We start from the raw sequence: 22,456 nt of genomic DNA, 5'->3' as shown, positions 1-22,456 counted from the left end.
AATTTTACTTCTGGGTATGTAGCCAAAGGAAATGAAATCCATACCTCAAAGAGATATCTGCACCCCCATGTTCAGCAGCATTATTCACAATAGCCAAGGTATGGAATCAACCTAAGGGTCCATCAGTTGATGAATAAATAAAAATTTGGTGTATATATGTTCAATGGGATATTTGCCATTAAAAAAAGGAGATCCCACCATTTGAGATGACATTGGGGTGGATCCAAGATGGCCATTTAGGAACAGCTCAGGATTGCAGCTCCCAGTGAAAGCGCAGAGGGTGAGTGGATGCCACGTTTTTATTTCCCACAGACTAGGAAATTCCCAGGCAGAGGAGCTCCACGGGTTGCCAGTATGGCTGCTTCTGCCAGCGAGGCTGTGTCGGCTGGAGCCGCGGCTTTGCCAGCACCTCGGCACAGTGGTACAAAATACACTGGTCTGCGTGCCCTTTTGGCTGGCGATTGGAGCCACGGGAAGTCACCCATTCATCTGTTTAAAAAGGGGACTGACTCAAGCCTGTAATCCCAGCACTTTGGGAGGCCGAGGCGGGTGGATCATGAGGTCAAGAGAATCGAGACCATCCTGGTCAACATGGTGAAACCCCATCTCTACTAAAAATACAAATAATTAGCTGGGCATGGTGGTGCATGCCTGTAATCCCAGCTACTCAGGAGGCTGAGGCAGGAGAATTGCCTGAACCCAGGAGGCAGAGGTTGCGGTGAGCTGAGATCGCGCCATTGCACTCCAGCCTGGGTAACATGAGTGAAACTCCGTCTCAAAAAAAAAAAAAAAAAAAAAAAAAAAAAAAAAAAAGGGGGACTGAACAGGGAACCAGGACAGTAGATTCCAGGGCAAAAAAAGCGCCACGAATCTCAGTGTTGCTGTTTAAGCCAGTGCAGTGAGTCGCCCCATGGGAAAACACATAGATCCCAGGGCCTCTTCAACAGGGGACTGGAACACCAACTTAAAAAAAAAAAAAAGCCTCTGAGGCAGGGAGCCAGGCGATCAGGCTCAGCTGGTACCACCCCCACAAAAGAACAGCAGTCAGAAACTCTGGATTGAGAGTTTTACAGCAAGCGCAGCTGAACCCTGGATGGTCCAGCTCTGTGGGGGAGGGGCGTCCACCATTACCGAGGCAGCCCACCACTATGGAGGTAGTCAGCCAATGCTGAGGCAGTCCGCCGTTGCCGAGGCAACCCGCCATTGCTGAGGCATCCCGCCTTTACCAAGGCAACCCGCCACTACAGAGAGACTCCGCCTTAACAGAGGTGGGCCACCATTGCCGAGGCAGTTCTAACTACACCCATATAAACAGGACTGCAGGGATGTTCATTTGACAGCTGGGTGGAGCCCACGGTAGCTCAGCAAAGCCTCTACAGGCAGACAGTGACTAGGCTGCCTCCTTGCTGGGCAGGGCAGCTCTGAAGGAAAAAAAAAAGAAGGCAGCAGTATAATGGAAACTCATAAATAAAGCCCTAAATCCCTGGGCCAGAGCACCTGGGAACAAAAAGCGGTTTATGAGTTCTGCTGCAGCAGACCTAAACGTACCTGCCCAGCAGCTCTGAATGAACAACGGAGCTCACAGCTCAGCATTTTAGCTCCTATAAAGAACAGACTGTCTCCTCAAGCAGCTCCCTGACCCCTGTGTATCCAAAGAGCCACCTCATAAAGGGGAGATCAGACTGACACTTGGCAGGTATCCTTCTGGGACAAAGATAGCAGAAGGAGAAAACTGGTAACAACCCTTACAGTTCTGCAGCTGCTGCAGGTGATCCCCAGGCAAGCAGGGCCTGGAGTGGACCTCAGAAGACCTACAGCAGAGGGGTCAGACTGTCAGAAGGAAAACCAAGAAACAGAAATAACCTAATCATCAACAAACAGAATATCCACTCAGAGACCCAATCTGAAAGCCAGCAACTACAAAGACGACAGGTGGATAAATCTGTAAAGATGGGAAGAAACCAGCACAAAACGGATGAAAACACTCGAAACCAGAACACCGCTCCTCCTACAAGGGATCACAATTCCTCACCAGCAAGGGAACAAGGTTGGAGGGAGAATGAGTGTGATGAAATGACAGAATCAGACTTCAGAAGGTGGGTAGTAAGAAACTTTTGTTAACTAAAAGAACATGTTCTAACCCAACGCAAAGAAACTAAGAACCTTGAAAAAAGATTTGACGAAATGCTAATGAGAATGGACAAAATAGAAAGGAAAATAAGTGAATTGATGGAGCTGAAAAATGCAACACGAGAACTTTGCGAAGCATGCACAAGTATCAACAGCCGAATTCACCAAGCAGAAGAAAGGATATCAGAGGTCGAAGATCAACTCAATGAAATAAAACAGGAAGGCAAGAATAGACATCAGTGAACCTGCAGGCATTAGACTAAGTGACATAAGCCAGATATAGAAAGACAAGTACTGTATAATTTAAATATATGTGGAATCTGAAAAAGTCAAACTCAGTAGCAGAGAGTAGAATGGTGGATTCCAGGGGCTGGGCCAGGTGTGGTAAGAGGGGGAAGGGAGATGTTGATCAAAGAGAAAAACTTTCAGTTATAAGATGACTAAATTTTGGGAATCTAATGTATAGCATGGTGACGATAATTAATAGTTAATGCTATATATGTAGTTACTAACACTACAATTCCTTGAAATGTGATGAGAGCAGATTTTACATATCCTTACTACTTCCACTTCTGCCAAATGGTAACTATGGGTAGTGATCAATTAATTAATTTCATTGTGGTAATTTATACAATGGGTTTATGGATATGTATGTATATAATAATCATATATGCATTGAATATACATGATTTTATTTGTCAGTTTAATATTTTTTTTAAATAAAGGGAAATGACATACACATAAAATCTCTCAAATCTCCAAGCCTCTCAAAGATTACTTAGTGGTCTTTTCTTATCATTGTTATTAACATAAATTCAACTCAAACCAGCTTAAGAAAACAAAAAAGAGATTTTTAGAGTCATAAGTAGAATATCCTTTGTAATCTAAGTTCCAGGATGCATTCCAGGTATAGACAAAGAAGGAATTAGAGCAATGTGTGGGACCAGGGATGGCTATTGCTTTTCATATGTTTTGTCTTAATGTCTCTCGGTGTTAACAGCATATATCAGCTCTAGTTTACATGTACACAGTTGACCCTTGAATAACTTTGGGATTAGAGGCACCGAACTTTCATGCAGTCAAAAATCTGCATATTAATTTGACTTTGCAGATTTAACTACTGAAAACCTTGCTGATATCAAAAACAGTACATATTTTGTATGCTTTATGTGTTATATATCTGTACAATAAAATAAGCAAGGGAAAATAAAATATTAAGAAAATGGTTAAGGAAAAGAAAATATATTTACTGTTCATTAAGTGGTAGTGGATGATCATAAAGGTCTTGATCTTCATCAGCATCTTCATGTTGAGTAGATTGAGGAGGAAAAGAAGAGCAAGTGGAGGGGTTGATCTGGATGTCTCAGCAGTGGCAGAGTTGGAAAGTGTGGAAGAGGAAGAAGGGGAGTCAGGAGAGACAGGCACACTCAGTGTAACTTTTGTTGAAAAAACTCCAAATATAAGTGGACCCATGTGGTTCAAACCCATGCTGTTCAAGGATCAATTGTACATATGTGTGTTTTTCATTGATTTCAGATACAATGAATAAAAGTGATATGCTGATACACACACACACACATATACACACACACATACACACACAGAGAGACACAGACACACACATATATACATTTTTTAAAATTGTACTTTAAGCTCTGGGGTACATGTGCAGATCATGCAAGTTTGTTACACCATGCCACGGTGGTTTGCTGCATCCATCACCCTGTCATCAATATTAGGTATTTCTCCTAATGTTATCCCTCCCCAATCTCCCCAACTCCTGTTATATCCCCCAACCCCGCAACCCCTCGACATCCCCCTGTGTGTGATGTTCCACTCACTGTGTCCATGTGCTCTCATTGTTCAACACCCACTTATAAGTGAGAATATGCCATGTTTGGTTTTCTGTTCTTGTGTCAGTTTGCTGAGACTGATGGTTTCCAGCTTCCTCCATGTCGCTGCAAAGGACATGAACCAATCCTTTTTTATGGCTGCGTAGTATTCAATGTTGTATATGTGTCACATTTTGTTTCTCCAGTCTATCATTGATGGGCATTTGGGTTGGTTCCAAGTCTTTGCTATTGTGAACAGTGCCACAATGAACATATGCGTACATGTGTCTTTATAATAGAACAACTTATAATCCTTTGGGTATATTCCCAGTAATAGGATTGCTGGGTCAAATGGTATTTCTATTTCTAGATCCTTGAGGAATCACCACACTGTCTTCCACAATGGTTGAACTAATTTACACTCCCACAAACAGTGTAAAAGCATTCCTATTTCTCCACATCCTCTCCTGCATCTGTTGTCTCCTGATTTTTTAATGATCACCATTCTAACTGAAATGACATATATCTCAATGTGGTTTTGATGTGCATTTCTCTAAAGATCAGTGATGATAGCTTTTTTAAAATGTCTGTTGGCTGCATAAATGTCTTTTTTGGAAAAGTATCTGTTCATATCCTTTCCCCACTTTTTGATGGGGTTGTTTGTTTTTTTCTTGTAAATTTGTTTAAGTTCTTTGTAGATTCTGGTTATTAGCCCTTTGTCAGATGGCAGAAATTTTTTCCCATTCTGTTGGTTGCTGGTTCACTCTAATGATAGTTTCCTTTGCTGTGCAGAAGCTCTTAAGTTTAATTAGATATATTTTTGATTTTGTTGCCATTGCTTTTGGTGTTTCAGTCATGAAGTCCTTGCCTATGCCTATGTCCTGAATAGTATTGCCTAGGTTTTCTTCTAGTGTTTTTATGGTGTTAGGTCTTACATTTAAATCTTTAATCCATCTGGGGTTAAATTTTGTATAAAGTGTTAGGAAGAGATCCAGTTTCAGCCTTCTGCATATGGCTAACCAGTTTTCCCAACATGATTTATTAAATAGGTACTCCTTTCTCCATTGCTTGTTTTTATCAGGTTTGTCAAAGATCAGATGGTTGTAGATGTGTACCATTATTTCTGAGGCCTCTGTTCTGTTTTGAGCCTATGTGTGTCTTTGCACGTGAGATGGGTCTCCTGAATGCAGTACACTGATGGGTCTTGACTCTTTATCCAATTTGCTAATCTGTGTCTTTTAGTTGGGACATTTAGCCAATTTACATTTTAGGTTAATATTGTTATGTGTGAATCTGATCCCGTTATTCTGATGCTAGCTGATTGTTTTGCCCATTAGTTGATGCAGTTTCTTCATAGTATTGATAGTCTTTACAATTTGGTATGCTTTTGAAGTGGCTGGTATTGGTTATTCCTTTCCATGTTTAGTGCTTCCTTCAGGAGCTCTTGTAAGGCAGGTCTGGTGGAGAAACAATCTCTCAGCACTTGCTTGTCTGTAAAGGATTTTATTTTTCCTTCACTTTTGAAGCTTAGTTTGACTGGATATAAAATTCTGGTTGAAAATTATTTTCTTTAAGGGTGTTGAATATTGGCTCCCACTGTCTTCTGGCTTGTGAGATTTCTGCTGAGAGATCCATTGTGAGTCTGATGGGCTTCCCTTTGTGGGTAACCTGACCTTTCTCTCTGGCTGCCTTTAGCATTTTTTTCTTCATTTCAACCCTGGTGGATTTGGTGATTACGTGCCTTGGTGTAGCTCCTCTCAAGGAATATCTTTTTGGTGTTCTCTGTATTTCCTGAATTTAAATGTTGGCCTGCCTTGCTAGGTTGGGGAAGTTCTCCTGGATAATATTCTGAGGAGCATTTTCCAACTTGGTTTCATTCTTGCTGTCACATTCAGGTACACAGATCAAATGTAGATTTGGTCTTTCACATAATCCCATATTTCTTGGAGGCTTTGTTCATTTCTTTTCACTCTTTTTTTCTCTAATCTTGCCTTCTCACTTTATTTCATTGAGTTGATCTTCAATATCTGATATCCTTTCTTCCACTTGATCGATTTGGCTATTGAAACTTGTGTATGTTTCAGAAGTTCTCATGCTGTGTTTTTCAGCTCCATCAAGTTGTTTACGTTCTTTTCTACACTGGTTATTGTAGTTGCATTTTGTCTAACCTTTCTTCAAGGTTCTTAGTTTCCTTGCATTGGGTTAGAACATGCTCCTTTAGCTTGGGGAAGTTTGTTATTACTCACCTTCTGAAGATTGCTTCTATCAGTTTGTCAAACTCATTCTCCATCCAGTTTTGTTTCCTGCTGGTGAGGAGTTGTGATTCCTTGGAGGAGAAGAGGTGTTCTGATTTTTAGTAATTTCATCCTTTTTGGGCTAGTTTCTTCCAATCTTCATGGATTTATCTAACTTTGGTCTTTGAAGCCAATGACTTTCTGATGGGGTCTCTTAGTAGACATCCTTTCTGTTGATGTTGAAGCTATTTCTTTCTGCTTTTTCAAAGGTTTTCCGTCTAACAGGCCCCTCAGCTGCAGGTCTGCTAGAGGTCCACTCCCTACCTTGCTTGCTTGGGAATAACTCAGGAGGGCTGCAGAGCAGTAAAGATTGCTGCCTGTTCCTTCCTCTGGTAGCTTCGTCCCAGGAGGTTACCCACCAGATGTCAGCCAGAGCTTTCCTGTATGAGGGGTCTCTTAGTGTAAATGGGGTTCAGGAAGCCACTTAAGCAGGCAGTCTGTCCCTTTCATAGCTCAATTGCTGTGCTGGGAGCTCTGATGGTCCCTTCATAGTTGCTGGGTAGGTACGTTTAAGTCTGCTGAGGTGGAACTCACAACTGCCCCTTTTCACAGGTGCTCTGTCTCAGGAAGTTCAGGGCTTTACTTTTAAATCCCTGATGGGTCCCACCCCCACAAACACCAGCAATCTGAAATACTCTGGATTGTGAGTTTCACAGCAAACTCAGCTGGACCTGGAAGGTTCAGCTCTGTTGAGGGAAGGGCGTCTGCCATTACTGAGGCAGTCCACCACTACCGAGGCAGTCCACCATTACCGAGGCAGTCTGCCATTATTGAGGTAATCTGGCAAAACTGAGGCAGTCTGTTATTACAGAGGCAGTCCGCCATTACTAAGGCAGACCATCATTACCGAGGCAGTTCTAACTGTATCTCTATAAACAAAACCACAAGGAAGTTCGCACAGCAGCTGGGCAGAGCCCAGGGCAGCTCAGCAACGCCCCTGCAGACGGTGACTAGGCTACCTCCTTGCTGGGCAGGGCATCTCTGAAAAAAGGCAGCAGCACATCAGGAACTTTTAAATAAAGCACCACCTTCCCAGGACAAAGCACCTGGGAAAAAAGGTGGCTATGTGTTCTGCTGCAGCAGACTTAAACATACCTTCCCAGCAGCTCTGAATGGAACAACAGAGCTCACAGTTCAGCACTTGAGCTCCTATAAGGGACAGATTGTCTCCTCAAGCAGCTCTCCAACCCCTGTATATCTAAAGAGACACCTCATAAAGGAGAGCTCAGACTGACATCTGGCCAGTATCCTTCTGGGACGAAGATAACAGAAGAAGAAACTGGCAGAAACCCTTACTGTTCTGCAACTGCTGCAGGTGATCTCCAGGCAAGCAGGATCTGGAGTGGACATCCAGCAGTCCTACAGCAGAGGGGCATGACTGTTAGAAGGAAAACTAAAAAACAGAAATAACTTCATCATCAATAAAAAGGATATCCACTCAGAGACCCCATCCAAAGCCACCAACTACAAAGACCACAGGTAGATAAATAAACAAAGATGGGAAGAAACCAGTGCAAAAAGGATGAAAACAGCCAAAACCAGAATGCCTCTCCTCCTCCAAGGGATCGCATCTCTTCACCAGCAAGGGAATAAAGCTGGATGAAGAATGAGTCTGATGAATTGACAGAAACAAGCTTCAGATGGTGGATAATAACAAACTCCTCTAAGCTAAAAGAACATATTCTAACCCAATGCAAAGAAACTAAGAACCTTGAATAAAAGGTTTGATAAAATGCTAATGAGAATTAATGGCTTAGAGAAGAATATAAATGACCTGATGGTGCTGAAAAACACAACACAAGAAGTTCATGAAGCATACACAAGTTTCAATGGCTGAATCAACAAAGCAGAAGAAAGGATAACAGAGATTGAAGAACAACTCAATGAAATGAGAAAGCAAGATTAGAGAAAAAAGAGTGAAAATAAATGAACAAAGTCTCCAAGAAATATAGGATTATGTGAAAAGACCTAATCTAGGTTTGATAAGTGTACCTGAATGTGACGGAGAGAATGAATGCAAGCTGGAAAACACTCTTCAGGATATTATTGAGGAGAACATCCCCAACCTAACAAGGCACACCAATATTCAAGTCCAGGAAATACAGAGAACACTATAAAGATATTCCTCAAGCAAAGCAACCCCAAGGCACATAATCGTCAGATTTACCAGGGTTGAAATGAAGAAAAAAATGCTAAGGTCAGCCAGAGAGAAAGGTCAGGTTACCCACAAGGGGAAACCCATCAGACTCACAGTGGATCTCTTGGGACAAACCTTACAAGCCAAAAGGGGGGCCAATATTCAACATCTGTAAAGAAAAGAACATTCAGCTTAAAATTTCATTTGCAGCCACACTAAGCTTCATAAATGAAGGAGAAATAAAATCCTTCATGAACAAGCAATTGCTGAGAGATTTCATCACCACCAGGCCTGCCTTATAAGAGTTCCTGAAAGAAGCACTAAACATAGGAAGAACCAGTACCAGCCACTCAAAAAACGTACCAAATGGTAAAGAGCATCGACACAGTGAAGAGACTGGGTTAACTAATGGGCAAAACAGCAGGCTAGCATCAAAATGGCAGGATCAAATTTATACATAACAATATTAACCTTAAATGTAAATGGGCTAAATGCTCCAATCAAAAGACACAGACTGGCAAATTGGATAAAAAGTCAAAACTCATCAATGTGCTGTATTCAGGAAAACCATCTCACATGCAAGGATACACAGAGGCTCAATATAAGGGGATGCAGGAAGATTTACCAAGAAAATGGAGAGCAAAAAAATGCAGGAGTGAAGTCCTAGTCTCTTATAAAATAGACTTTAAACTAACAATGATCAAAAGAGACAAAGAAGGGCCTTACATAATGGTGAAAGAATCAATGCAACAAGAAGAGCTAACGATCCCAAATATATATGCAGCCAGCACAAGAACACCCAGATACATATAGCAAGTTCTTAATGACCTATAAGAGACAGACTCCCACACAATAATAGTGGGAGACTTTAACACTCCACTGTCAATATTACACAGATCAATGAGAAAGAAAATTAACAAGGATATCCAGGATTTGAACTCAGGTCTGGACAAGCAAACCTAATAGACGTCTACAGAACTCTCCCCCCCAAATCCACAGAATATACATTCTTCACAGCACCACATCACACCTACTCTAAAATTGACCACATAATTGGAAGTAAATCACTCCTCAGCAAATGCAAAAGAATGGAAATCATAACAAACAATCTCTCAGACCACAGCTCAATCAAATTAGAACTCAGGACTAAGAAACCAACTCAGAACCGCACAACTTCATGGAAACTGAACAACTGGCTCTTGAATGTTGACTGGATAAACAATGAAGGCAGAAATAAAGATGTTCTTTGAAACCCACGAGAATGAAGGCATGATGTACCAGAATCTCAGGGACACATTTAAAGCAGTGTGTAGAGGGAAACTTCTAGCAATAAATGCCCATATGAGAAGCAAGGAAAGATCTAAAATTGACACCCTATCATCAAAATTGAAAGAGCTAGAGGAGCAAGATCAAACAAACTCAACAGCTAGCAGAAGACAAGAAGTAACTAAGATCAGAGCAGAACCGAAGGAGAGAGAGACACAAAAACCCTTCAAAAAATTAATAAATCCAGTAGCTGGTGTTTTTTGAAAATATCAAAACAAGAGACAGACTGCTAGCCAGATTAATAAGAAAAGAGAGAAGAATCAAATAGATGCAATAAAAAATGATAAAGGGGATATCACTACCAATTCCACAGAAACATAAACTACCATCAGAGATTACTACAAACAACTCTATGCACATAAAGCAGTAAACCTGGACGAAACAGATAAATTCCTGGACACTGCAACTCTCCCAAGCCTAAACCAGGAAGAAGTTGAAACCTCGACTAGACCAATAACAAGGGCTGAAGTTGAGGCAGCAATTAATAGCCTACCAACCAAAAAAAGCCCAGGTGCAGATGAGTTCACAGCTGAATTCTATCAGACATAAAAAAAGGAGCTTGTAACACTCCTTCTGAAACTATTCCAAACAATCCAAAAAGAGGGAATCCTTCCCAAATCATTTTATGAGACCAACATCATCCTGATACCAAAACCCGGAGGAGACTTAACAAAAAAAGAAAACCTCAGACCAATAACCATGATGAATATAGATACAAAAATCTTCAGTAAAATACTGGCAAGCCAATTGCAACAGCACATCAAAAAGCTTACCCATCATGATCAAGTAGGCTTCATCCCAGGGATGCAAGGCTGGTTCAACATGCACAAGTCTATAAATGCAATTCACCACATAAACAGAACCAAAGATAAAAACCACATGATCATCTCAATAGATACAGAGAAGGCCTTTGACAAAATTCAACAGCCTTTATGATAAAAACTCTCAATAAACTGGTATTGATGGAATGTGTCTCAAAATAATAAAAGCTATTTATGACAAACCCACAGCCAATATCATACTGAATGGGCAAAAACTGGAAGCATTCCCTTTGAAATCTGGCACTAAACAAGGATGCCCTCTCTCACCACTCCTATTCAATATAGTATTGGAAGTTCTAGCCAGAACAATCAGGCAAGAAAAAGAAATAAAGATATTCAATTAGGAAAGGAGGAAGTCAAATTATCTCTATTTGCAGATGACATGATTGTATATTTGGAAAAACCCATTGTCTCAGCCCAAAATCTCCTGAAACTGATAAGCAACTTCAGCAAAGTCTCAGGATAAAAATCAACGTGCAGAAATCACAAGCATTCCTATACACCAATAACAGACTAAAAGCCAAATCAAGAACAAACTGCCATTCATAATTGCTACAAAGAATAAAATACCTAGGAATACAACTAGCAAAGGATGTCATGGACCTCTTGGAGGAGAACTGCAAACCACTGCTCAAGGAAATTAGAAAGGACACAAACAGATGGAAAAACATTCCATGTTCATGGTTAAAAAGAATCAATATTGTGAAAATGGCCATACTGCCCAAAGTAATTTATAGATTCAATGCTATCCCCATCAAGCTACCTATGACTGTCTTCACAGAACTGGAAAAAAACATCTTAAACTTCATATGGAACCAAAAGAGAGCCTGTATAGCTAAGACAATCCTAAGCAAAAAAAAAACAAAGCTGGAGGCATCACACTACCTGACTTCAAACTATACTACAAGGCTACAGTAATCAAAACAGCATGGTACTGGTTTCAAAACAGAGATATAGACCAATGGAACAGAGGAACAGAGCAGAGGCCTTGGAGGCAATGCCACACATCTACAACCATCTGATCTTTGACAAACCTGACAAAAACAAGCAATGGGGAAAGGATTCCCTGTTTAATAAATGGTGTTGGGGAAACTGGCTAGCCATGTGCAGAAAGCAGAAACTGGACCCCTTCCTGACACCTTACATTACAATTAACTCCAGATGGATTAAAGACTTAAACATAAGACCTAACACCATAAAAACCCTAAAAGAAAACCTAGGCAAAACCATTCAGGACATAGGCATAGGCAAGGAATTCATAACTAAAACACCAAAAGCATTGGAAACAAAAGCCAAAATAGACAAATTGGATCTAATTAAACTCCAGAGCTTCTGTACAGCAAAAGAAACTATCATTAGAGTTCCAACCAACAGATTGGGAAAACATTTTTTGCAATCTACACATCATCTGACAAAGGGCTAATATCCAGAATCTACAAAGAGCTAAAACAGATTTACAAGAGAAAAATAAACAAACCCATTCAAAAGTAGGGGAAGGATATGAACAGACACTTTTCAAAAGAAGGCATTTATGAGGCCAACAAACATACAAAAAAAATGCTCATCATCACTGGTCATTAGAGAAATGCAAATCGAAATTGCACTGAGATACCATCTCATGCCAGTTAGAATGGCAATCATTAAAAAATCTGGAGACAACAGATGCTGGAGAGGATGTGGAGAAATAGGAATACTTTTACACTGTTAGTGGGAGTGTAAAGTAGTTCAATTATTGTGGAAGACAGTGTGGTGATTCCTCAAGGACCTAGAAATAGAAATTCCATTTGACCCCACAATGCCATTACTGGGATATATCCAAAGGACTATGAATCATTCTATTATAAAGACACATGCACGTGTATGTTCACTGCAGTACTGTTTACAATAACAAAAAGTTAGAACCAACCCAAATGCCCAGCAATGATAGACTGGACAAGGAAAATGTGGCACATATACACCATGGAATACTATGCAGCCATAAAAATTGATGAATTTGTGTCCTTTGTAGGGACATGGATGAATCTGGAAGCAATCATTCTCAGCAAACTGACACAAGAACAGAAAATCAGACACCACATGTTCTCACTCATAAGCGGGTGTTGAACAATGAGAACAAATGGACACAGGGAGGGGGACATCACACACTGGGGTCTGTTGGTGGGAAATAGGAGAGTGACAGCAGGAGATAGGGAGGTTGGGGAGGGATAGCATGGGGATAAATGCCAGATATAGGTGTCAAGGGGATGGAGGCAGCAAACCACATTGCCATGTGTGTACCTATGCAGCAATCCTGCATGTTCTGCACATGTACCCCAGAACCTAAAGTGCAATAAAATATAAATAAATAAATAAATAAATCCCTGACTGGCTGCTGCCTTTTTTCAGAGATGCCCTGCCCAGCAAGAAGGGAATATAGTCACACTCAGCCTGCAGAGGTTTTGCTGAGCTGCCTTGGGCTCCGCCCAGTTGCTGTGCAAACTTCCCAAATCTGTTTACACAGGACAGTTTAGAACTGTCTACTGGAGCCTCAGCAATGGCAGATGCCCCTCCCCCCAGCGAGCTGGAATGTCCCAGGTTGAGCTCAGACTGCTGTGCTGGCTGCAAGAATTTCAAGTCAGTGGATTTTAGTTTGCTGGTTGTGGGGGTGGGACCCACTGAGCCAGAACATTTGGCTCCCTGGCTTCAGCTCTCGTTTTTTCAGGGAAATGTATGGTTCTGTCTTGGCATTTCAGGTGTCACTGGGTATGAGGAAAAAAAACAAAACTGTTGAGACAACAGCCGCCTAGTTTTGTGCTGGAAACCCGGTAGGCACTGAAGGGACTCTCCTGGTATGAGATTTGTGAAGACCATGGGAAAAGCGCAATATCTGAGTCAGAGTGCAGGAGTGTCTGGAAAAGTCCCTAATGGCTCCCCTTGGCTAGGAGAGGGAGTTCTCTGGCCCCTTGCACTTCCTGGGTTAGGCAACGCCCCTCCCCCAACCCCCACTTTGCTTTGCCTTCTACTTGCACTTTCTAACCATTTCCCAGTGAGATGAACTTGGTACCTCGGTTGGAAATATGGAGATCGCTCACCTTCTGGATGGCTCTTGCTGAGAACTGCAGGCTGGAGCTATTCCCATTTGGCCATCTTGGTGGAAGGTCTTTTTATATACATCTTTAATAATGTTTTCAAACATAAAAAATACAGAAGATATTATATCAGACAACCATATACCCATCACTACTAAAATTTAGCAGTTTGTGGTATTTGTTCAAAACCCAACTCTCATCTTTCTTTACTCTGCATCTCTATGTTGAAATAATCACTATTCTGAATTTCTTTTCGATATTATTCCAATACATATATCTATATTTTTGTACATAGACTGTTAGGGATACCATACCACATTTGGGGACCTTAACTGTTATGTAGGTGATGTCACAAAGTTCACATTCATTTAAATTTTCTTCTTTCTCCCCAGGTATCTTTCCTTGAGTTTTGCTTTTGTTGACAGGCAAAACTGTAGTTTATTCATTGTAAATAATTCGCAATATCTGTTGAATGAATAGCTTTAGCCCATGCTCTGTTGGCTACCATGTTTTTGTGATTATTAAGGGTGCTGCGGCAAACATCTGTGTGAGTGTGTTTCCTGGAGAACATCCTAGAATTTAAACTGCAGACTCAGAGGGTTTGTGCCTTTCATCTTCAGCTTTTACAAGGTATTTCGAAATTGTTTTCTAACTATCAATTTACCTTTCCATCAGAAATGTTTGAATTTCTCTATCTTCATGTCCCCACACAAACTATTTTATAGAAGGAAATTAGCTTTCTTCTGCATGGTTTCTAGCGAAGCTGAACATTTCACTTTATTTATTTATAAGATAATTCATGAGTCTAATACTGTATTCCCATGGAAATTGGAAAATATTAACACCATCAGCAATGAAAGCGTAACATATTAAAATACGTGGGATGGAGTGAAAGCACCAAAGAAAAGTATCTTTTTTCCTTTGGTTCAGAGTGAACAAAGTCCTCCTCTGAGACTTTTGTCTGCAGGTGCCTTGAATGTGTTTGAGTTTAAAATGAACACTACTCACATGGTCCAGGAACACTGCAGTAGACTAAATGTTTTGTGGGAGCAGGGGGAGGTGTCCTTTGGGAGAGTGTGGGATGTGAGACAGCACATCATAAATCCCACTACCCTTATCCTGGCCAAGAGTCAAACACCAGATACTCGGGCTTCCCCAGAGATAAAGCTCCAGCATTTCCAGTCCAGCTGTAAGGCAGCTCTAACTCCACCCCTGGTGTGTCCCTTGATGATGGAGTGAGAAATAGGCAGTTCCCACAAAAGGAGGCCTCTGGGCACATACAGCAAAAAGGTGTCCATTGATATCGGAGTTCAGATTTATTCTTTAGGCAGCTACATCCAATCTTGGATTTATGAAAAATGGAATGCAAGGAGGCCAGAAGAGAATTTTATGTATGTGATCAGAAAAAAATTCTGTTATTCTCTTTTTCTGTGCCAAGACTAATAATTTTTAAAGGCAGCATCTGCCCCCTCTGTCTGTGCGTATATCCCATCTATAATGATTTGTGGTATCTGAGTCTGCATGAAGGAAGCCTAAGGCCTGTAGAGAATATAAATGGATGAATGCACTCCTGTGATGCTGTTCTCACTATCAGAAATTCCCTAGTCCCCGAATCCCTGAGTTTCTACAGGTCCTGCTTTGCTCTCTAGCTCCTGGAAACAGCTCCTTTGCTTACCTTCTCTTTGCCCTCACAGACTATTTCTGCTGAGGTTTCCCCACCCCCATTCTCATTTTTAAATGAGAACAAAACTCTTAGAATGCTGGTAATAGCCTTCTGTGTTCCTCAAGATGTTATACAATGACTTTGCCTTTTCAAAGCCTTTAAGTTAGCTGAAAAGACAAGAAAACAACTTGTGTGAAACAAAAAGGAGGAGGCTAGAATTTTGAATAGTTCCAAGAATGACAAAGCAACACTGATATATGTTTCAACTTTAGTGCCAGAGCAGGGCAATTGGTAGTGACCCTGTGGTTATGTAAAGTGAAGAGTAATTGGTTACAGAGATGTGTAATAATTGGTCGTTGAAGATGACAACCACAAGAATAATGCCATCTACTGTGGGCCAGGCAGGTTACTAGGTCTTTTAATTCACCATTCAATTTTCTCAACCATCGTATGATATAGGCACTATTACAAGATGCAAAAACAGAGGCTTACAAAGGTTATGTAAATTGCTCAACTTCATACAGCAATATTGCCATGGATATGGGAGGGAGCAATGGTAGCATAAATGTCACTGGGTTTTCAATTCATTGTAAAAGAAGCTGTACTTTATTACAGTGGTTGGTAAACTACAGCCAGGTGGGCCTTGCCTCTTTTCATAAATAAAGTTTTATTGGTACACAGCCATATCCTTTAATTTACATATTATCTATAATTGCTTCCACACTACTATGGTAGAGACTGATAGTTGTGACAGAGACCATGTAGCCTGCAAAGCCTAAAATGTTTGCTATCTAGCTCTTACAGAGAACATTTGCCTAGTTCTGCCTTGTGGTTCATTACCTTTAGAGCAGCCTTGTCCAACCTGCAGCCCCATGGGATGCATGCGGTCCAGGATGGCTTTGAATGCAGCCCAACACAAATTCGCAAACTTTCTTAAAACATTATGAATTTTTTTTTGTGATATTTTTTTTTCTCATCAGCTATTGTTAGCATTAGTGTATTTTATGTGTGGCCCAAGACAGTTGTTCTTCCAGTGTGGCCCAGGGAAGCCAAAAGATTGGACACCACTGCTTTGGAGCCTTTTGGAGAAACCCTGTGCTAATTTCTTCCTCTTCACTCCTTCATGTTCAATTCTAAGATCCAGCCTACAGTTGGAGGAGGACCATTCTTTTCAGATAATTATCCAGTGATTTTTAGAATCTCAAGTCTGCACAAATGATTCAAGTTTGGCAACTGCCTTCTTTCAATCTGCTTGGTAAAGCTAATATAGCCCCATATTTTCCCTATGGCTTCAAGCAGAAGTGTATTTTTCTCTGTGCCTTCTAACATAGGGCTCCTTTATGATTCCAAGGCTTCTGAAAGACAAAGGTTCTCAAAAATCTGGATGTGCTATTTTGTATTTTACTTACATCATTCTGTAGCTCTTCTTCATGTTTTCATTATGGGAACTATAAACATCAGTAACCAGTTCATAAATCCCTGCCTTTATCACCATGTTGAATCTGCCTTGCCAAGTGTGTTTTTGGCATCTACTGAGCATATGTTTTAGCATGTTCAGACAATTTTCAAGGAGAAAAAAAGCGAAGAAGCTATTCCTCATGAAGAAGGGTTCTCACTAGTTTTATGGAGTTTGATGCACAGTTCCATGAGGTCAAGTATTTTAGCTGTTGTCTTCTCATCTCTGGCCCTAGCATTTAGCAGCCTGGCTCACTGAGTGTTAATGAATGAATGAAGAAAGGAATGAATGAATGAATAAGGGAACATCTCAAGGAATGAGATGACAGAGTTGACTCTAATATGGTTCCACTAATTTCCAAATTTCTTGTTCAGTGTCTCATTGGCTCCTAGGACCAATTGAACCTCTAGACAGAATAAATATATTAATGCACTGGTTCTCTAATTTTGTAGGTTGGTACAATCTCAGATTTGCAATTGGTCTCATTTAAACATTTTTAGGCCTTTACTATGTGACCAACCACCACCTAGAATCCTACCAAGTCACATTTATAAGAATAGACATATTTCTTTTCATTAGTTTCTCATTGCTGCTGTAGAAAATTACCACAAACTTGGAGGTATAAAACAGTACAACTCATTATTATACTTCTGGAGGTCAGAAGTCCAAAATAGGCCTAATTGTGCTTAAATCAAGGTGTCAGCAAGGCTGTGTTCCTTTCAAAGGGTTAGGAGAAAAGCTGTTTCCTTGCCTTTTCCAGTTCCTAGAGGCCACCTGCATTCCTTGGCCCATGGCCTCTTTTCATCATCAAAACAAGCAGTCTAGCATGTTCAGTCTCTCTCTTTCTCCCTCTCTGATCTCTGCTTCCTTTGTCACATCTCCTCTAACTCCAAGTGTCCTCTCCCTCTTATAAGGACCCTATTATTTGTTGGACCCACCAGAATAATCCCCCCAATCTCGAGATCCTTTACTAAGTCACATCTGCAAAGTGTCTGCTGCCCTGGAAAGTCACATATTTACAGGTTCTGGGGATTGGGAAATGAACATCTTTGAGAAGGTGTTATTCAACCTACTACAGTATCTTTTCCTCCTTATCTAGATCGATCCTTCGCTTTCTACTTTGTATCCAAAGCATCCCAGAGAACAGAATGTCAAAAAGGAGGCTTTCGGGGGCCTCTGCCTTCGGCTTGTTACAACTCTCCTGAGGCCCTCTTGCAAGGCTTCCTGGGATCTAAAGTGACTGCATGATAGTGATGAATCTCTGTAAGTGTTAAAGATAGAAAACATAAGTCAACATGTAAACACTGAAGCCAAACTGAAATCTTGAGTACACTTCATTTGCAAGAAAATTGTCAGAGAAATCCTTGACAGGAAGATTAACAAGTAAGGATGCTCATTTTAATCACTAGGAGATAAATAGAGCTTTTTACAGCTTGAAAACAAAGACTCAAAAACGAGAACTGATCATGTGTTCAGCTGACATATTTTTTTTAACCAACTGATTCAAAGTTTGACCCGTCTTAATTATTTTCTTACTATCCACTGTTTTTTGACTTGATGTCACTATCTAAAAATATTTCAAAATCTTTGAAACTAATTAAAACAGAGAGCCTTTTGTTGAGGCAGCTGAAGCTAGTGACCTGCAGGCTCACACCAGGCTTTCTGGAAGGGTGTTTATTAGGAGAAACTCATGGAAAAGAAGTGGGGGCCCCATCACTGTTCATTACATTTTAGGCAGTGTATAGGGATCTAGCAGGGTTAGAAGTAGGACTTGGATAGAGAAACCTAGCCAAGGCCTCTAGGGTTTTTACGCTTCATGACTGGAAAAGCGCCTACTCCAACCTGGTCTAATCAGGGGCTGGGTCCAGGCCTGATGGTCATAACCTCAGCAGTCTGCCCACACTGTTTGCCTTCAACACTTGGCTCAGCCGAGCAAGTTTCTCTGGATCTCTGCAGGAGGCCAAACTCTGGGATGGTGATATTTAGTACATCAGAGAATGAATCAGAACAAGTTAACCTTACCTGTCAGTCTACTCCCCCAATCCCAAAGAGTTCATGGTTCAGGTTGGAAAGCCTCAGGTCTGGTTGTAGGGTTGGCCAGGCAGTGCCTAGCAAAAGAGTGGTGTGAAGTTGAACAAGGCTGGCATCTGTAGCTGCAGCATGGGGTCAAAAACATGTGAAATAGGGCAGAACTCTCCCTGTTTTAATTGATTTTAAGGATTTTGAAATACATTTAGATAGTGACATGAAGTAAAAAAAAAACAAAACAAAAAAACAATGACTAGTAAGAAAATAATTAATGAATGGGTCAAAATTTGACTTTTTAACTTTGTTGCTTTAGACCACTGATTGCCAGTTAACAGAGAGCAGTGTCTGCGAAGTGAGCAGTTCTCCCCACAGTTTGATGGGCAATGTGTCAAGATTCCCCAGTTGGCCTAGAATGGTGGCTCACATCTGCAACCGCAGCACTTTGGAAGGTGGAGGACGGACAATCACTTGAGCCTAAGAGTTTGAGTCCAGCCTGGGCCACGTAATAGACCTTGTCTTTACAAAAAAATTTAAAAATTAGCCAGGTATGGTGGTGCATACCTGTGGCCACAGCTACTTGGACTATGTCACTGCTTTCTATCCCTGGTGATAAAGTGAGACCCAGTCTCAAAAAATAAAAAAAATAAATAAAAAAAAAGAGAAAGAGAGAAAAAGATTCCTCAGCTGCCCAAGAAAATCACAGGAGAAGAAATAAAAAGAAGCGTAGAAAAGATGTCTAGGATGGAGGACATTTTATTGGTGGGCTGGATGATATCTGGACATCCCAATAGCAAATTTCATTTTCACTCTAATGATTGAATCTTTCCGAGGGCAGTGGAGATCTGGATAAAAGGGGAAGCTCACAACTTTTCAGTCTTCCTTAATTATCCATCCGCTAATCCTTGTGCTGACTGACCACTTTGCTATCGTAAACTCAGAAGAAAAATGCACAGCTTTGCCCTTTGGGTCCTCCACAGCCTCATCTTCTGGATATTATCTGCCTTATGTCCTCTGAGGTTTGTCTGATAGTTTCTGTTAAAAAGAAATCATTTGTGGGGCCGGGCACGGTGGCTCACGCCTGTAATCCCAGCACTTTGGGAGGCTGAGGCAGGTGGATTACGAGGTCAAGAGATCGAGACCATCCTGGTCAACAAGGTGAAACCCTGTCTCTACTAAAAATTCAAAAAATTACCTGGGCATGGTGGCGCGTACCTGTAATCTCAGCTACTCAGGAGGCTGAGGCAGGAGAATTGCCTGAACCCAGGAGGCGGAGGTTGCGGTGAGCCGAGATCGTGCCATTGCACTCCAGCCTGGGTAACAAGAGCGAAACTCCATCAAAAAGAAAAGAAAAGAAAAGAAATCATTCATTTTTTAATAACGCAGTAGTAGGACATCAACTATCTCATTCCATCTGACTTTTTGTCTGAAAACCTGTGACCACATAGCCTAGCAGAGGTGCTTCATCAAGGGGTCTCACAGGATGCATCTCTCAGGTCCATTTACTCCACTTTGCTGTTACTTCCTTCCCTTTTTCAGGCAATTAGGTTGTCACTCTGGACAACGCCTTGGTTTTCCCGCTCCCTGCTGCACGTTACTGGGCACGTAGTAGTTCTGTGTCATCTTGAACTCACAATTCTGTCTTAGGAAGAGAGTCTGGGAAATAACTTTACTCAGATAAAATTATCTAGTATTTCTCTTGTAAGAAGGTGATTGACATGAGTTACTTTCTACCCTCCCAGGTGACAGTTTATCTTTTCCTTTACTGAAATCTCCTTCTTAAGCAACTTTCTCTAAGCTTGTAAATAACCTGGTATATTTTCGTAGGCGACAGTCTCTTGTCCTTCTTCCTTCTTTCATTTCTCCTGTTTGTGCTAGATTCTTGAATAGGAGAGCCTCAGGATTTTCATCAAGAGTTGTCATTTTTTTTCTTTCTGTCCTTCTCATCCTGGGCCATTCTTTCTAAAGCCACTGATAATAGCCATGGAGTATAAGTGATCACTACGAGCAAGTGTAGAACTTCATTGTTGACTGGGGGCATGATCATCTGTTTAGAAAATCTTGGAAGTAAGGTACGAAGATCTTTGGAGTACTCCTTCTTTACTGTACTTTCATTTCAAGTCCATTTTTAGTGAGATGGATATTAGAAATCACTGTGGTTCCTTGGAGGAGGATTCTAGACAGTTGCAAAGCAAGTTAATTTGCTTTTTCCTTTTTTGTTCTTCAATATAATAGTTTTGAATTTAGTCCCCTCCCCTCCCCCTTCCCTCCCTCCTTCCTCCCTCCCTCTCTCCCTCCCTCCCTCCCTCCCTCCCTTTCTTCCTTCCTTCTTTTCATTATTTTTAACAGAAAATAAAACTTGTATCCATAGAGATAAACTGGCTTCTTAAGATCACATACCTCATTAGGAACATAACTGTCATTAGAATCTAAATCTCTGACCTGGATTTGTGTTCTAGTGACCCACTCTAATTGGAAAGTGACCAGTGTGGCAGATTCTACAGCTGACTTTATCATAGAATACAGTAAAAAGAGGACTGAAGTCAAAATTGGAGTTCTCTTTTCTCATGCTAGCTCGGCAACTTAAGGGCTATGCAAGTTTGACAAGTCATTTAAACATTTTAGATGTAAATTTTTCACCAGTATAATATATATAATAACTTCCTTATAAATAAAACATAAAATACGTGTGGAATGTTCTGTATTTTTAAAGGCACTCAATGTAAGTTGTTATTTCGTGGGGTAATTTCGACCCTAAAGATACTTCTTTGTCATAATTTCAGTTTCAATTTAAATTTTATTTGAATATGTAGATTTAAGGTCCCCAGAACCTTCAAGGGCTTTACAGCTGAGCTTCATTGTTGTGTCTTCTGAGATTTTCGTTTCTCTTATTTATAAATTTTCTAATAGCGGCTCTCAAAAATGCAAATGAGTCTCTAATGATTTGCCTTAGGCTATATCCTCATGTATCTCAGGGAAGATGGAAGGTCTTTAACAATCTGGATTACCGAACTTCCTCATGCTAATAAAGCCACAGCACATGGATTTACACATTTGTATGCAGGAAGAGCAAACAGTTGATGGAAGCTCAGGGCTCCTCTGACCTTCAGTGGGCATTCCCCTGAGTACAAAAGAAGCTCAATTGTGCAGATTTAAAAATGCAAGTGCAGTTCTCTCTCCACAGGCTTTTTAAGTTGAGCAGATGAAACTCCTGAAAGATATTCTATGAAAAGTTCAAGGTGGACTTCACCTAATTAAGAAGGATAAGTTTCTGCCGCAAAATGGCACATGAAACCCAACTCTGTTCATTTTTTTCCTCAATGTCTAGAGACTTTACCCATAAGCTCCGGTCAGTGGCTGAGAATCAGTTTTGCTGAGCCACTGCTAGGCCCTATATGCTGTTGAGCTACTGGTCATAGAAAGAGAGCCCCTTCTCGGATCACCTGAGGTCAAGAATTTGAGACCAGCTTGGCCAACATGTTGAAATCCCATCCCTACTAAAAATACAAAAATTAGCCCAGCGTGGTGGCTCATGCCTGTAGTCCCAGCTACTCTGGAGGCTGAAACAGGACAATTGCTTGAATCCAGAAGGCAGAGATTACAGTGAGCCGAGATCATGCCACTGTACTCCAGCCTGGGTGACAGAGAGAGACTTGTTTCAAAAAAATAAATAAATAAAGAGAGGCCCTTCTTCCCTGGAGGAC

The 22,456-nt window shown here is 41.0% G+C and overlaps 1 pseudogene; it reads left to right on the top strand.

Annotated features, from left to right (window-relative positions):
- Nucleotides 1-354: 354 nt before the first annotated feature.
- Nucleotides 355-22,456, top strand: part of LOC108302437 — a 60,149-nt pseudogene continuing 38,047 nt past the window's right edge.

Source organism: Cebus imitator, unplaced genomic scaffold (assembly GCF_001604975.1).
Source record: "Cebus imitator isolate Cc_AM_T3 unplaced genomic scaffold, Cebus_imitator-1.0 Scaffold41, whole genome shotgun sequence".
Taxonomy (NCBI): domain Eukaryota; kingdom Metazoa; phylum Chordata; class Mammalia; order Primates; family Cebidae; genus Cebus; species Cebus imitator.
The sequence above is the reverse complement of the archived record's forward strand: the minus strand, read 5'-3'. Positions and strand labels throughout refer to the sequence as shown.